Source organism: Schistocerca nitens, chromosome 11, assembly GCF_023898315.1.
Source record: "Schistocerca nitens isolate TAMUIC-IGC-003100 chromosome 11, iqSchNite1.1, whole genome shotgun sequence".
Classification (NCBI taxonomy): Eukaryota; Metazoa; Arthropoda; class Insecta; order Orthoptera; family Acrididae; genus Schistocerca; species Schistocerca nitens.
The window spans coordinates 143,103,805-143,117,282 of record NC_064624.1 but is presented as its reverse complement, the minus strand read 5'-3'; the positions used below and the strand labels follow the sequence as shown (position 1 = coordinate 143,117,282).

General features: G+C 41.0%; 1 protein-coding gene across 1 annotated transcript in view; it reads left to right on the top strand.

Moving 5' to 3' along the window:
- Positions 1-6,579: 6,579 nt before the first annotated feature.
- LOC126213429 (ankyrin repeat domain-containing protein 54-like) overlaps positions 6,580-13,478 on the top strand; it is a 100,773-nt gene continuing 93,874 nt past the window's right edge. Inside the window, exon 1 of the mRNA XM_049941175.1 lies at positions 6,580-6,671. The gene's annotated coding sequence lies outside the window, so the exon portion shown is untranslated. The remainder of the gene's footprint in view (positions 6,672-13,478) is intronic.

Sequence of the window (13,478 nt, the reverse complement as noted above, 5' to 3'; positions counted from 1 at the left end):
TTTGTGTGTTTTTCATTTCATCTATAGTTGTTGTGGCTTATTTGGTACCTTACGTAATGCAGATATTGCATTCCATACAAGTTTCCCACGTTCCACGTTCATTCATCCGACTGGAAGTGTTGTGAACAAAACTTCACGTCGCCGAATAAGTATACGATGTCTCTCTGTTGAATGTCAGGTCTTCTGCTGTTTACTAGCCATTTTTCTTCTCGTTGTAGGAAAACGATATCCTTCATTAAATATATGTTACTTACAAGAGAATCGTAAGTAAAACGTACCGAAATGTACCACTTCATAGCTCCCACAGTCCTTATTAAATTAAAAAAAAATGAGATGTAATTTTTTAGCTACTGCAGATTTTTACAGCATTACAGACGCTCCTTGTTGAAAAATGTGTTGTCCGCAGCTCGTGGTCGTGCGGTAACGTTCTCGCTTCCCACGCCCAGGTTCCCGGGTTCGATTCCCGGCGGGGTCAGGGATTTTCTCTGCCTCGTGATGACTGGGTGTTGTGTGATGTCCTTAGGTTAGTTAGGTTTAAGTAGTTCTAAGTTCTAGGGGACTGATGACCATAGATGTTAAGTCCCATAGTGCTCAGAGCCATTATTGAAAAATGTGTTACAAATTAATATAAATGATACTATTCGCATTCCTCGTATATCGCATTCAGAACTTTAGCTTAGTGTCCGCTTGGAGCGCTGCTGTCAGGGGTGTATAGAGAGCGGAAAGGAGTGTCGGCAGTGTGTGTCGGACTGCGGCGACATTCACCACGAGGGGAGAGGAGGCGGGGGCCGCCCCCTGCACGCGAATGACGCGCTTCTGTCTCCAGCTCTGTCTCTCTCCCTCCCTCCCCCCACTTTCCCCGTCTCTGTCCATCTGCCTGTCTATCTGTCTACGTATCTGGAGGACGCAGCATGGTATCTCGGAAGGAGACATACCAACAGGTGTGGAAGTAGCTTGAGACACGCCTCAGAGATGCACTGCTGTCCACGTCGTATGCTAATGACCTTGGAGGCAATGTTAACAGTAAGGTTACAGTTTGTGGAGATGATACATTCTCTATAATGAAGGAGTGTCTGAAAGAAGCTGTACAAATATTTATTCATATTTTCACATGATTTCAAAGTAAAGGAGGCTTCGACAAATTGCTGTAAGCGGGAAGAAATGTAAGGCTAATCGTGTGATGGTGGCTCGACGAATACCCTGCCATCTACTTCAGTCTGTTTGGCAGAGAAGTTACGTACAAAATTGTGCTCTTAAAAACACGCAAAAACGTCGTATTCTAAGGTTGTTGTAATATTAGTGAGTCACTTTTGGAATCAGTCAACTCATACAAAGACACGGGTGTGGCACACTGAGGTGATATAGAATTGAAGTATCACATAGTCTCAGTTGTAGGTAAACTAGATGGCAGAGTGGAAGAGACACTGGATGAATGCGGTGAGACTACAAGGGAGACAGCTTACTAAACAGTCGTGTGGTCCATCCTAGACTATCGCTCGGGTGTGTGGGACCCATTACAAAGAGAACTAACAGGGAATATTGAACGCGTACAGAGAAGGGTAGTGCGAATAGGCAAAGTAGTGTTTGCGTGAAAGCCTGCTTACAGAAAATTCCAGATCCAGCAGTGGGTGAGCAGGGCTCAGCCGGCGTGGGGACGTGTGCGCAAGTTCTGCGAGGGGCTCTCCCACATCCTCCCCCCCAAAACTCCCAGTCCCTCCTCCAACACAGGTCACATATCTCCGTGACGTTCAAAAGAATTCTAACTTCCGTCATTAACGCAGTACCAGTGCATCAGCAGACTGTTACCACAGGGGACCTACTGTCGTTGTAGGAAAATAGTTAATTGGAGAAGAAATCTTAATAGTTATGGTTATTAAAAAAATGTTAATAATAAGACTGCTACGGGAATGCTTCCAACTCAATGAAATTCAAAATCAGGTAAGGTTCACAAATTTTGTTCAGGATATACGCTTCAATGTTTTCATCACTCGACTGTGCTCTGTGTTCACAAAAATTAACTGAGTTCTAGGTTATAAACACAAAGGGTATACACAAAACATCTTTTCCTCGCTATTTGAAGAGCAAATTCATGAATAGTATCTTCAGAACTCAATTTTGGAACCACGCCGTGTTCTATTGACAACATGGCCGACATGCCGCTTTGGAAATAATTCTTGACGAGCTCTGAACGTGGAAAGCTTGTTTCAGCGGAGGGGACAGTTCCTGGCACAGCTGGCAAAATACTGTGGGCGATGCAAATCCCGTTAGACGGGTTTGCAGCGTCATTCGAGTATTTCAGTATTAACGTAGGAGTTTTCACGTCATCGGGCGCCATTTCTCTGAGCACATTAATGTCTGTCAAGAGAGCTGAAGCAACAATGTCTTTCGAACATTCACAATTGATGTTTACACTTAGCTCTTTCTCAAGTTTTTTAGACAGCATTTTCAATTCTTCGTCCTGTATGTATTTTAAACTCTCTAGAGAAAACAAAAAGTCGAGTACTCCGGAATTTGGCGAAACCTCTCTTTCAAACTTTTTAACACTGTCTCAACGACAAGGTAGAAAAAATCGATCCTATATGTCTCCTCTGACGGCTGAGCTCTGCAAACCAAATCGTCACCTTCATAATCAAATTGCTTCGCCTTCTTGCCAGTTCTCCTTTCTCCAAATTTTGGTCAAGTCTGCGAAGTTTCAGGTATCTCTTTCGCTATTAACCGCACATTAACGAAACCTCCTTCGCAGAAATTCCCAATAAACGTAATTAGACTTTCGAGGGATTTAGTTGCCACTTTCACGTCCACGTCTGCTGCTCGAACTGCCTTAATTGTTGCGCTAATGGCAAAGACAAGGCCATACTATACGAGAACGCCTACAATAAACTCGAAGCTTTTCAAATCGTCCACAGCAAGCGAGTGAGCTTCGCTCTTTGTTTTCGATTCAACAGCGCTGTCGCTCACCTCAGGAAGGGCGCCTCTGAATTCTCTCGTCTGGCTCTTTAACAGCTTTGACACTCTACACCCTACTTTGAATCTGAAAGATTCATCGCTGTTCAAGTTGGCCCCCTGTACAATAAGATTTCCCATCTCTGAGTGGATGCACTGAAAATAATGTATATCCTTTGAATTACACCAGAAAATCTGATTGCTTTTGCAGTAGATTCCGCCGCATCTGATAACACAAGACTGTGGCTGTCACATGGCATATAAAATGCTCTTGGTTTGCACCTTAATATTCTGGCTTGAACACCAGTTCGATAACCTTTTATAATCGATAACGTTGGCTTCTGCAATCATGAATATCGAGCCCTAGTTCATCTAATTTCGACAAAACGGTTTCAGTCAAACTTTCTCCTGTTGTTGAAGTGACGTTCAGCAAGTCGAGCAAGCGTTCTTCTACAGTCGCTGCGTCCTCTGATAAACTTACAGACCTAACAATCAGTGTCATTTGTTCATTGTGGCATGTGTCAGGAGTACAATCAAGCATGTCAGAAAAATATTTACTTTCGATTACAGAATTAGCAATGCTGTTTTTTACTTTGTTGTCAAGCAAATTTATGAGTTCATTTTGAATGTTTTTTTCCAAGAAAATGGTCATGACTTACTTGAGCCTTTACCCACTTCTAATGTTCCTGCAAAACAGGGTCTAATTCTGCTGTCATTTCCATCAAACTAAGAAAACTACCATTATTTCCTTGATAGAGCTTGTCGCTGCCTCCCTTTAAGGCAATATTACTTTGAACTAGGTACCTGACGGTGAGTATAATTCATATTAGAACCTGACGCTAATGTTCTGTCTCTTTTTCCAGTAGTTCAAGGTCAGTATGATCAACACCACTTTGTTGTTTCAAATTACCTCGCATTCTACCCACTTTCTTGTACTGTTTATGTTGTTAAATTATTATTCATGCTCTTGAAGCCGATTTCCTAAATGAACCCAGTCACAGAGTCCATCATCTGATAGCTTGTTTGAAGGAGATCGAATATGTTTACACTAAAAACAAAGAACTTTGTCGGTAGGTTTCGAATACTTAAGCCATTTACGATCATAGTTTTTCTCAATTTGGTAAACTTCTTATGTTAGAAATGAGTTGAAAATTTTCTTCCATTCTCGTTTAAAGGATACTCAAAACTTACAATGTTATTAGGGCCTTTATGTAAAATTTCATTTATCACTGTGGATGTTAACCTATTAGGCCAAGTGCCTGGGTCCAAACTCGTGACTGCTTCACAACTGCTAGCAGTAGGCCTACCCCCATGTGGGACAGCGGGAGGTCCGTATTCCAGTGCTTGTGTTCACTTGCATCTGAAGCACCACACGATGAGAGGCTGCTGTTAGGGACATGGCCTTTTAAGGGGATACGGAATCACCTATCCCCGCAATGTTAATATATGCCTACTATAGGGAACATTTTCTCACAAACTACTGGAGACAGAGAGGTAAAAATTTTACTGTATGTGCATTCATATGTTACAACAATACTGAAACAACAGTTTATTGTCAAAGTATTTTCTTACAGAGATATTGTACATTTATTTTTAAGTAAATTTTTTCCATCGCTTTTTACTAGACTATCACCCCTAAGTCTTTTGTAAATCAAGTAATTAAAAAATCGTTGTTTCAGTATGTAATAGGGACCTATGTCACTACGTCATAAAAATTTCATACTTCTAGGTTGACCAGTACCTGAGATAATGTTCCTAGATGAAGTAAAAAGTAAACTTACGGGAAACGGAGAAAGAAGATTAAAACATTCCTGATCCGTAGCTACTACCTCCTTCACAGTTTTCATAATCATCTTCAAGTCTTCTTTTGGCACCCCTCTGCACCTGTCTTGCTTTTTTCACTAATGTCTTGATTATATTATCAGCATGCCTTAGTCTGTGCTGATCTAAAAAGAACATAGCACGTACCGTACGGGAACCAACACACATACCCAACTTTTGAAGGACCTGGCATTTAGTTATATTTCCAAGATTGAAGGTTGCCACAGCATCATACACACCAAAATGTAGTGTATTAATTCCGACAAACACTGTTTTTGGGAGACGATGCCATATCACACTATTCAAGCACTCGTTGGGGTTCTGCGTTTTTCCGTGAAGACATTTCATCAGAAGACTTCTGTCAGCCAGATCTCTGAAAATGGGCTTTATTTCTGCCATGATGGCTGATGGTAGACTGTGGTGGTGAATGTATTTCTCTCCTGTTGTTAGTCCCCTATTGTATTTACACCAGCTGTTTTCACCTTTGGGGCACAAACCATGTTGTGGATGCTCATCCGTGGATGCGGTGTGGAAATATAAAGCCCATATAGCTCTCCTCATTTCTTCAAGATTGCCTGTATTTTGCCTGATTGCAAGGCCATAGCAGTTCTGAATGTGGTCTATTATGGAATCAGTCAATCTTCCTCTGCCATCCAAGGTTTTCCCATCATCTAGTTTTTTCCCTTTCATAACTGATTTTAACCTTCTCAGCCTGGCACCCATTCTCTTCTGCACATGTCCTATACATTCAAGTTTGCTTATATTTACACTGTTCCCATATGGTTTGCTTTCCAAAACTTCTTTGAATGCTTTAGAGTCACCATCTCCCAGATATTTGACATAGCGAACATTATACCACTGTGAAGAGCGCAACACCCGATCTCACAAATATATAAAAATAAAATAGTTATAATTGTAGTAGAGCTATGTATGATACGTCATTTTAAAGAGGAAACATGGCAGAATATAATACGCCAATAAAAAAAATTCGATTTTTTAACCCAAAATCCGATTCCGTATCCCCTTAAGCACGCTTAAGTCTCACTGTCTGACGTTGTTGGTAGGAGAAATTTTCCGGAAGCGCCTTCTTGTGAGTTCAAACACTGTTCAGTTGTAGCTTTTTCTTGATCTTCTGAATACATGAATCGTATCTTTTAAATCTGTCCCTTTCAGGAAAGGTTTCCCTGTTGGCACTTTGAACTCCACAGGACAGGGAAAAACACTGTATCTTCACACACAGTGCACACACAACACGTGAAGTGGGAAAGTACGGCAGGCATATGTTTCAACTGACGACAATAAAACAATCATTCTGTGGGAAACAACCTGCTGACGGGTGGGATCTAATGCTTGATTGTTATCCACAACAATGAGTAGAAATGGCGCGGAGAGGCACCGAGCAGCAATGAATCGAATCGACGCATGGGCAGCGGCCGTGTGTTGACGACAACAGATATTGCTGCGGCGAGTCCGTCTCTCAGCCGCTGGTTCCCTCGACTCCGGTGCGGGCATAATTTTCTCAGAGGTACTGCAGTGGCCACAGCAGTGTCACAGTGAGCGTAGAATTGAATTACATTACGTGAAAAGTACTTTCACAAACATGTTACTTTATTTTTTCAGCTTGTCCGCAATAACAAAATTAGGACGACAGTCTTCGTATTACGTTCGCATGTTCTGCGCGGGTCCCTGGAAGCGCTGCCCGCTGTGTGAGGCCTCGTAGCAGGCTGCAGTTGGTACCTGCCGGCCTCGCAGCCGTTGGCAGCACTGACTGCGTGCCACAGCCCTGCCGCTTCAGGCGTCTGTCGCACTTGTTGTGAGTCCTGTCCAGTGTGACGTTCTGCGTTGGGATTTCGTGCTGCTGTTTCTGCGCCAAGAATTTCTTCTGCTACACACACACCCTTAATAAGGTGAGGACGACTGTTTTCATGCGTTCCCGCAGTGCTGAATTATTTTCTTTGTTTTCTTTTGGTTTGTTTTTGCAAAGCCACGGTAGCTGTAAGGTCTCATTCAGGTTCACTATGGAGACTATCGCTTATAAAGCAAACCGCGTTCGGTTATTACGCTCTCAAAATACTAACGAATTTCGTATTACAAATCCTGTTATTTTAAAGTCCTTCCGACATTCCTATTAATTCCGCTGTTCTACGGACTTAAGGCATGAGTGAAAAGCATAGGCTCGGACGAGATTTCTACTCGTATTCGCGCCATTTTGTTGAATTCTTTTTCCCGAAATACAGGTTCGTATTTGTACACATCTGATCCATAAAAGGATTATTCTGCGTGTTAGGAATAACAGAACAGAATGACGGAACACTGCTTCTGCAAGTAGATAAGATGCTATGGCAACTTCGACTATTGAGGAATTAAACAATTACTTTACGTCAGGATAGTGCGTAGACCTTGGGACAGTCTGATCCTATTCCTAATGGTTTGAAATCAAACCAAGCTAGACGCATTTTGACAGTTCGATAGTGGAGCATTGAATCCTGTATTTCCCGAAGCAGTCAGCTCCACGAAAACTGCCGAATTTAGTACAACTGATCTGTTAGCTTGTTTCTCCCAGTCCTGCATTAGCAATCGTCAGCACTTTAAGTCACGCAAATGTGCTTTAGTACAGAACGCTGTTCCATTGAATTTCGATATTTTCACTTTTCTAGAGTAATGTTTTTGGTGACAAAGTAGTCTGTTGGGTAGTCAGTAAGACAGATAAGGCTATCGTCCATTTCGTATTTGTTCTATATGTGTAAGTGCAGAAATTAATGAATTCTTACGTTGACCTAAAATTGATCCTCTTGCTGGAAACGTTGTCAAAATTCCCGGCGTTAGGGGCTTAGTCTTCACTTCTGTTAATAATCGTGCATCTCCAGGCAGTGACTGTGCCGTACACTTACCAAAAAAGGAGTCGGTTTTCTGATAAGGGGGTATCTGGACGAGTGAAGCAGTATCCCACGTAAAGGACCAGTACTCAAACACTTTGGCAGTAAAACCAGCCATCCTCAGAATCCTTTCTGACAAGTGTTTGTCATTGCTCAGAACGATATCAAAATACAGAGTATCAGTTACAAATCTCACTGCAGAACTCGACTATTATATATATTCTCGATGGAACAGTCCATAGCTGTACTTTCGGTTCATAGCGTGCACGCTGGATACTACGAACAGGCAGTTCACCTGTGGACTGTTCCATCAAAAAATAAGTTGGGAGAAACTGAAGATTCACATACATGTTCTTGTCAAACCAAACGGCTGCTCCTGAGTAATACTTTATTAGGACAAATAAAGAATTATTAAACTGTTGCGGCTTTAAGAAGAACGCATTGTTACATCTGTAGTTGCCTACAGTATAAAGTGTGTTGCTGTTGCGTAGAGGAAGGAATACACAGTTTATATCAGCAAGCGGATCTCTTGACATTAATACTTGGGGGTAATTTCATCGTCTTTTGTGTAAGTAAATGAAAAATAGCAATGCAGGTGGTTGTAGACAAACTTCCACAAAGAAGGGCTGATACGATAGCCACCTCCCTGAAATATGAGTTGTTGACAAATTGGTCTGCATCCATAGATACATACATACATTGATCCTTGTTGCATAGAGCATTAATACATTTCGTAATGATGTTGGATGTGTCACTTGAACATAAGTTTTCTTTATACAAAATAGTAAATATTTTTATAGTTAATAGTTCATGTCTAAAGATTCATCTATTCAGTAGGAGCTGTCATTCAGGAATACTTTTCTTTTCTTTTAAATGATGTTTAGATATCTGCCGGATTTTTAATGCTATTTGGCAAATGACCAAATATTTTTGCGGCAGCATAATTCACACCTTTTTGTGACAAAGTGAGATTTAATCCAGAGTAGTGAAGATCTTCGTTTCTTCTAGTGTTGTAGCTATGCACTTTGCTGTTATTTTTGAATTGGGGTGTCATATTGACAAACGTCATAAATGAATATATGTACTGCGAAGGTACTGTGAATATCTCAAGTTTATTAAATAAATGTCCGCAAGGTCATCTTCGGTGGGCTCCAGCTGTTAGTCTGATGCTATGAATACTTTTTCTCTTAGTGACGAACTGCCCCTTAATACGATACCATGTGTAAGCAGTGAATGAAAATAGGCATAGTAGGCTACTTTAATGATGTTCATCACCAATATTTTGCAATAACCCCAGTAGCATAAGTAGCTCAACCTAATCATTTCAGCAGATCATTGATATTTCTTCAAATTCAATTTCTCATCAGTGTAAACATCCAGAAATTTTGAATACCCTGCCCTAGCAACAGACTTGCGTTCATAGCCTATATTTATCAATGGTGTTACGCCATTTACTGCACAGAATTGCATACTGTTTTTTCTCAAAATTTAATGAGTGTCCATTTGCAGAGAACCACTTAATAATTTTGTGAAAGACATTATTTACAATTTCCTTGAGTGTGATTACTGTACTTGTATCATTAGCAAAAAGAACTAGCTTTGCATCTTCATGAATATAGAGTGGCGAGTCATTAATGTATTTTAAGACCAACAAGGAAACAGACTGAACTCTGTGGGACACCGTTCTTGATAGCTCCCCAGTTAAAGGACTCTGCTGGTTTTCGCAGACTATTTGTACTGTTAATTTGAGCCTTCTGCTTTCTTCCAGTTAAATATGAATTAAACCATTTGTGCACTGTCCCACTCATGCCACAATACTTAAGCTTGTGTAGAAAAAATTCATGATTCACACCATCAAAAGCCTTTGAGAGGTGACAAAATATCCTAATGGGTGATGTTTGGTTATTCAGTGCATTTAATATTTGATCAGTGAAAGCACATATATAGCATTTTTCTGTTGAAAAGTCTTTCTGAAAACCAAATTGACATTTAATTAGTACGTGATTTTTACAGATAGGAGATTCTGCTCCTGAATACATGACTTTTTCAAGAATTTTGGATAAAGATGTCAGACCTAAGACTGGGTGGTAGTTGTTCGCATCAGACCTATCCCCCTTTTTATGCCGTTGTTGAACAACAGCGTATTTCAGTCCATCTGGAAAAATTCATATGTGGCTGAGAATCCTACTTATTTGTTGGGAACAAGCTTCCAGCACTCCGTAGCACAGCAAGAGGTGTAGGTTGGTGTGGAATAAGAAGATACGGTTGAGAGACGGATAAGAGAATAAACGTGAATGCGAAATAAAGGGTGGGGCTACGGGGTTCGTATGTAGCATGTACTTAATCATAAGAGCAAACCAGATGTAAACAAACGCAAGCGTGGTGACTGGTCAGCAGCCGTAGCTCTGTTACCTCTGGTGGTGCTCCGCTCTTGGAAGTAGGTCCAACTTAAGTGTTCGATAGCTCATTAGTATGTCAGTGTGGAAGAACCTTTCAGACATTCTGACGTATTAACAGCCATCAACGTCTGTCTTAATCGTACTTTACCTACGTAACTTTTATCTTAAAAATTGTGTACAGTCACAGTCCCTGTAACCAGTACTTGTGCTCTGATTGTCTCGCTGTTCATACGTACCGCGAGAATGGACGACACTGCTTCCTGCTTCGTAGTGAAACACATGCGTGGAACACCGTTAATGGCGAGAGACAAGTAGTTAATGTTCTTCACAATCAGCTTTTGACTTTCTCGAGTAGGACTGTGTATCAGAAATAAGGGAGGTGTTAACTACATGCGTGCCGTGATCGACAGGGTCGTAGACTGACCATCGTGTGTGCCGGCGGGCGGTGGTTCTACGCTCCACGTGGTGCGTTATTTTCTTTGTTTGGTTTGAATACCTAAAGCATTTAAATATGAAAGCCATCACATCTACATATACATCTATATGGTTACTCTGCAATTCACGCTGAAGTGCCTGGCAGAGGGTTCATCGAACCATTTTCATACTACTACTCTACCATTCCACTCTCGAATGGCGCGTGGTAGAAAGGAACACCTAAATCTTTCCGTTCGAGCTCTGATTTCTCTTATTTTATTATCATGATCATTTCTTCCTACTTAGTTGGGTGTCGACAAAATATTTACACATTCGGGAGAGAAAGTTGGAGATTGAAACTTCGTAAATAGATCTCTCCTCAATCAAGACTGCCTTTGATTCAGTGACTCTCACCCCAACTCGCGTATCCTATCAGTTACACTCTCACCCCTGTTTCGCGATAACACGAAATGAGCTGCTCTTCTTTGAACTTTTTCGATGCCCTCCGTCAATCCTACCTGGTAAGGATCCCATACCGCGCAGCAATATTCCAGCAGAGGATGGACAAGTGTGATGTAGGCTCTCTCTTTAGTGTTCTGCCAACAAAGCGCAGTCTTTGTTTCGCCTTCCCCACAATATTATCTATGTGGTCTTTCCAATTTAAGTTGCTCATAATTGTAATTCCTAGGTATTTAGTCGAATTGACAGCCCTAAGATTTGTGCGATTTATCGTATACCCAAAATTACTCGGATTTCTTTTAGTACCCATGTGGATGACCGCGCACTTTTCTTTGCTTAGTGCCAATTGCCACTTTTCGCACGATACAGAAATTCTCTCTAGGTCATTTTCTAGTTGGAATTGATCGTCTGATGACTTTACTAGACTAAATTACAGCGTCATCTGCAAACAATCTAAGGGGGCTGCCCAGATATCTCCTAGATCATGTAGGTAAATCAGGAACAGCAGAGGGCCTATGACACTACCTTGCGGAACGCCTGATATCACTTCTGTTCTACTCGATGATTTACCGTCTATCGCCACGAACTGTGACCTCTCTCGGAGAGGAAATCAAGAGTCCAATCACACAACTGAGACGATACTCCATATGCACGCAATTTGATTAATAGTCGCTTGTGAGGAACGGTGTCGAAAACCTTATGGAAATCTAGGAATATCGAATCGATATGAGATCCATTCTCGACAGCACTCATTACTTGATGGGAATAAAGAACGATATTTTCTGAAGCCGTGTTGGTTATGTATCAATAAGTCATTTTCTTCAAAGTGATTCATAATGTTAAAGTACAGTATGTGCTCCAAAATCGTACTGCAAATTGAGGTCATTGATTTGGGTCTGTAATTAAATGGGTTACTCCTATTTCCTTTGTTGAGTATTGGTGTGACCTTTGCTACTTTCCAGTCTTCAGAAACAGACCTTTTGTCAAGTGAGCAGTTGTATATGATTACTAAGAAAGGCGGTATTGTATCTGCATACTCTGAAAGGAACCTGATTGGTATACCATCTGGACCGGAAGAATTGCCTTTCTTAAGTGATTTGAGTTGTATCGCAACACCTAAGACACCTACTTTTATGTCACTCTTGCTAACACCTGCTGTGGTTTTTCAGTGGCACCATCGTCGGTAACTTTTCCATCGCTATCGCGCAGTGACTGTGTTGACTGTTTTTTGCCACTGGTGTACTTTACATACGACCAGAATCTCTTTGGGTTTTCTACCACATTTTGAGACCATATTTCATTGTGGAAACTATTAAAAGCATCTCGCATAGACGTCCGCACTAAATTTCGAGCTTCCGTGAAACTTAGCCAGTCTTGGGGATTTTGCGTTCTTCTGAATTTGGCATGCTCTTTTGGTTACTTCTGCAACAGTGTTGTGATGTGTTTCGTGTACCGTGATGGATCAGTCCCGTCTCTTATTAACTTAGATGGTATGAATCTATTGCTGTCGATACTGTATCTTTGAATTTGAGCCATATCTGGTCTACTCTTACATAATTAGCTTGGGAGGAATGGAGACTCTCTCTTTGGAAGGCATCAAGCGAATTTGTATCTGCTGTTTTAAATAGATATATTTTGCGTTTATTTTTAGTGGTTTTGGTTGATACGGTTTTGAGCCATATATGGTAATTAAGTTGTGCATCACCAATTTTAAGAAAAATGCACATCTTGTAGTTTACAATTACATATCACACGAAAACTTCTGGTTTTCATTGCAAGTATACATTTTTAATTACAGATATATTATAAAAGATTGCACAAGATGGTTGAAGATAAAAGATTACGTGATTAAATTTTTTGGAGAAAAATTAAAAAGTACTCTGTTTAAATATGCCCATTGTTTTGTAGGACAGATGTGGTCTCACATGAGCCAGAGTGATAAATGTCGCAGAAAGACGGAAGACAATTTTGACGGCGTCGAGCACGCTGTACAAATGGATTATTTTTAGAGTTGTGGTCGTAACACTGCAGTCTGAACCCGACAGAGTTGATATGGAGCGAAGTTAAGGGATTTGTCGCGAGGATTAACAAGACATTAAGCTGTCAAACGTACTGCAACTAATGCGCGAAGCTTTGTGACACGTCACTGCCTAACGATGGCGAACTGCAGAACAGCACGTCACGAAAGAGGAGGAGGAGGAGGAGGAAATGTGGACATTTTTCTGGCTTGGGGTTCTGTCTCTGATAGACTCGTTATCAACGTAGCTGTACTGAAGTGTGTTCAGCGGTGTCCGATGTGGAAGGAGTTCAGAGATTACCAGACAACTGACTCCGATACCTTCAGTGGCTTACGTATTTGACTACATTGCGCTACTACAGTGCGCTTTTACGCCACGCACAGCTCATGTAGAAAAATTACCCTCGTTAGTCACGAATTTTCATCACTCCTGCCTTTAATGAAAATATGTTCGCTAATATCGATGGCATGTTATACTTTCCGTCCGGTCACCTAAGGAGAAAATCACCAGAGTTTTACCACATATTATTTCCTTCTGTTTAAAAATTC